Raw genomic sequence first — 4,502 nt, 5'->3', positions numbered from 1 at the left:
GTTTTATTTTTTAATCCTTGAATATTATAATGGAGCAATTTCAATTGATATATCAACCAGAACCACCGATTTCCCTCTTTAACAAAATATCATTGCTTTACAATGAATCTTGGCATGCAGAATGTTGCAAATATTGCAGCTCATAAGGCTTAAAAATATCGAAGAAGAGAATACTTGACGTGGTGCTAGTCGAAAGAAATCTGCAGGGAAGGAAAGTATAGAGAGCCCATTATGGGAAAAAAGCTCCTGGAAAATCTATATTGGAAATTATTAGAAACACACAGCACGGCCGATATTCTTGCATTATCTCTCTGATGTAACCGGATGTCACTCTTTCTCTATCAGATTCTGTTCACCTTATCAACCACAACGTTCTTGTTAGATCCTTCACCCGTTAGATCTATCAACCCAACCCAACCTCCTCGTCAGATCCTTAAATCCAACTCAACCCAACCTCCTCCTTAAACCCTTCGCCCGCTTCCCTACCCCTCACTGTGCAACTTCCTTCTCTACCCACGAACCAAACCAACATCCCAGATACGCCCTCACAACTACTAAGTTCATCAGAAGCCATTCAAAACGTGTAATGCATCATTCGACACAGTTCTACAAATAGACACTATTGCCAGCAAAATCATCCTTTGTATGCCATAGACACTGTTCCATATCTTACTACCGAATCATTAACTTTAGCACTTTAAACCTACCGCATAACCCACCAGCTTTAGACCTTCTGTTTCAGTCAAAAACGAAGCTCTAGAATCTTGCTCCCAAAATTGAAGACTGGAGGCATTTCTTCATCACCCCTCACACCACCAATAATCCTCAATCATTTCATACAACCCGAAAGACAGTGCTAGGTAGCGCTAGTAAGCACTACATATCACTATGTTGCATATTTTTGCTAAACTAGAACTAACACTACACCTAGAAAGTTTATAGCGCTAGTTAGCACTAGATATCACTATGTTGGACATTTTTATCGAATAAAACCTAGAACAGACACTACAGCTAGAACTAGAATCATTCGGGTTTAGTAGCCTTAAGAGACGCACGGCTAAACACGAATGTTTCTTGTTCTAGGTCAAGTGTTAGTTCTAGTGACAGTGCTAGGTAGCGCTAGTTAGCAGTAGATATCACGATGTTGCATATTTTTATAAAACTAGCACTAACACTAGAATTAACTGTCCGCTTCGAAGACGCGGAATAAAAATAAAACGCGTTAAACTTAATTAATTGTTTATTTTAAGAAAACGTTCAAAATTTTTAAATGATTCACAAACAAAACTAAACTACATAAAATAATTAACTTAAATTTACTTCTTTCAATTAGAATTGATAACGAAAGATACTTAATTCCGCAGATGATGAGGAATTAAATCGCGAGACGTTTCGTCGCGGAGTTACAGGAATTTTAGCGTAACTTCGATTACGAGTTAATCAGAAGTACATGACGAACTGAGAAATTAAAAATACAGCTGCGTTTAAATATCTTTTCGTTATCATTTCACGTGACGTCAGGGATTGCACCTGCAACCGATGGTAACACTAGACCTAGAACTAGAATCATTCGGGTTTAGTCGTCTTAAGAAGCGCACGGCTAAACACGAATGTTTCTTGCTCTAGGTCAACTGTTAGTTCTGGTGACAGTGCTAGGTAGCGCTAGTTAGCACTAGATATCACTATGTTGCATATTTTTATTGAACCAGAACTGACACTAGACCTAGAACTAGAATCATTCGGGTTTAGTCGTCTTAAGAGACGTATGGCTAAACACGAATGTTTCTTGTTCTAGCTCTAGTGTTAGTTCTAGTTTTACACTAGCACCATCACTAGAGCTAACAAAAGACCTTGAACTAGAATTATTCGAGTTTAGCCGTCTTGAGAGACGTGCGGCTAAACGCGAATGTTTCTAGTTCTAAGTCTAGTGTATGGGATGTAGCAGTCCTGTTAGATTCTACCGTATTTAGTATAAATATAAACCCATGTAAACTGTGTAACCATGTATTAAATAAAAATAGAAATAAAAATAAAATCTTTATAATCATCACTTCTTTTGTTTTTTATTTTCTCTAATCAACCCATATTGACAATAAGGACTCCCAACTTTTTCATCTGCCACACATCCTGTAATCCTAACAGACCGTTCCGAAAGATTATTCCCCACATAAGCAATCCCCAAAATTTGATAATCCCCAATTTCTTCATTCCAAGTAATTTTTTCTTCGATACTTCTTAAAAGATCATTTGGTATAACCCCCCTAATAATTTGATCGGCCAAATTAACCTCTTTCATTCTCGTTTTATAATCGCCATTTAAATTTTCAATTTCCTTTTGATATTCGTTATTATTTTCTACGTATTCCCTTTTGGCTTGGGATAATAATCTTTGGGCCAATTCAATTCGCGCATCTAAAACTTTATCTTCTTCTTGAAGACTTGAGAAGCGCTCTTCGTAATCGACCTTTGCTATTCCAACTTCCACCATTTGAACTTCAAGTTCTTCGTAAGTTTTATTTAAATTTTCTAATTGTTGGTTTGATTCTTCTAAAAGAAATTTTTGTTTTTGTGCTTTTTCCAATAGATTTTCCCCGCCGATTAAAATTTTTTTCTGTATAACAGAAATTTTCCCCAAAATCATTTCTTTTTCTTTCAACAATATATCCAATTCGGTTTCGAGTTTGTCATCCTCCATTTGAATCATTGCTTTTTCCTCGCGAAGATTTATTGTCGATATTTTTTTTTGTAATTTTCGAATTTCTTCTTCGAAGCTTTGAATTAAGCTTTGATTGGTTTCGACGTTTACTTTAACAATGTTTTTTATGTATTTTACGCGAGTTGCGTATCTTAATGTGCAAAGACTCTCTTCGTAATCTTCCTCTTTTGATGTGATTAACGCTATCATTGCGGTTTTTGAGTTCCCCCCCAAAGAATCTTGTAGTAATCTTGTTAATTTTGAGTTTCTGTATGGGATATGAGTCGCTTTTTCATCGACTAAAGCTGAAATTACGTTTCCCAACGCTGATAAAGATTGATTTATGTTGCTTGCTTCTTTTAAACGGTCACCAGTTGCTTGAGTTCTCGTTAATCTTTCCGATCCGGCTAAATCAACCAAATTTAATTTTCCTAATGTTATTTGGTTGAAGGTTTTTGATTCAATAATTATCGAAAAAATGGTGTGAGATCTCGAACTCACTTTATTCATTAAAGTCGAGCTTGTACTTCGATTTATGTTGCCTCTATTTAATAAATCTGTTATCGATTGTGCCGAATCCACGGTGTATCCGTTAAGATTTTTTACATAAATCCCAATATCTGCACGTTCTCGAATTTCTAATTTCATTTTGGGGTTCGTTGAAAGTAAATCTCGAACTTCTTCGTTGTAAATCTCTAAATATGTTGCGGTTACTGCGAAAGAAGAATCCTCCGAAAAGTTTGAGATTTCGGTAAAAATGTGATCGAACGTATTTGGGATGATTCCGTGCTTTTCTGGGAGATTTTCGCCGGTCATAGTGTAAGTTTTTCCGGTCCCCGTTTGACCGTAAGCGAAAATCGTTCCGTTGTAGCCTTGAAGAATTTTCTCGACAATCGGATAAGCCACATTGCGATAAATATCGATTTGAGAAACATTTCCATTAAAAATTTTATCAAAACGAAATTGCTTCGGATTTGAACTTCCCGGTTTATGTAATACTAAAACGTCTTCGTCGATTGATAAAATCTCACCATCTCCAGATTGAATCGGTTTAATACGAATAGAAACTTTGACGTTTTCTTGACAAGATGTCATCATTTGACTATCACCTGACTAAGCGACATTTTATCGTTTTTAGAAATTTTCATGCAGTCTGGTAGGTAAAGGTGTAGCTTATCTTAGAAAAAATGCAGAATACCGAAAGACCTAAGATACCATGTGTTTTAAAGGATAAAGCTAAGCGCCAATCACGTTATACGATTTCAAATCCGATTTGCATCGTACGTCTAAGAACCGACATAGATACGAGATGGATACACCAAAAAATTCTACAATAGAAAAAATAGATGAACATACGATTTCGGACCAGTGTAGTTTTCTAGATGTTAGTATAAAGTTTAAAAGGTTAAAAGTTTATGTCTTTTATTTTATATAGAATTTAAGTCTAACTAGTTTCAGCAAGAAGTATCATCGACCACAACGTGAGCAGCAAATAGAAAAAACAATCAATTAATCGGATTTTCGGTCAGCACGATTAAAAGTAAAACAACTTTTTAAAATAGCTAATATTTCGATTGTTGATTACAATCCTCTTCAGAGCATTTTATTGCTAAAAGATTTTACAAAGAAAAAACGCAAGTTAAGCAACAATCAAAATTGAGTAATTATGGAACCATTAAAAACTCGAAAATCTTAATAATCCAACATGGAACAAGTACACGCCTTGCGTAGTAGACGACCGACAATTATAAAAAGGGAAAACTTGTTTTTTAGAGTGAGAACACAAATCCCAAAAATTCAAGATGTA

The 4,502-nt window shown here is 35.4% G+C and overlaps 1 pseudogene; it reads right to left on the bottom strand.

Annotated features, from left to right (window-relative positions):
* Positions 1 to 1,990: 1,990 nt before the first annotated feature.
* Positions 1,991 to 3,851, bottom strand: LOC111413161 (kinesin-like protein KIF3A pseudogene; annotated as a pseudogene).
* Between the last annotated feature and the right edge of the window lie 651 nt (positions 3,852 to 4,502).

The sequence above is a fragment of the Onthophagus taurus genome, chromosome 3 (genome assembly GCF_036711975.1).
Source record: "Onthophagus taurus isolate NC chromosome 3, IU_Otau_3.0, whole genome shotgun sequence".
NCBI classification, from domain to species: domain Eukaryota; kingdom Metazoa; phylum Arthropoda; class Insecta; order Coleoptera; family Scarabaeidae; genus Onthophagus; species Onthophagus taurus.
The sequence above is the reverse complement of the archived record's forward strand: the minus strand, read 5'-3'. Positions and strand labels throughout refer to the sequence as shown.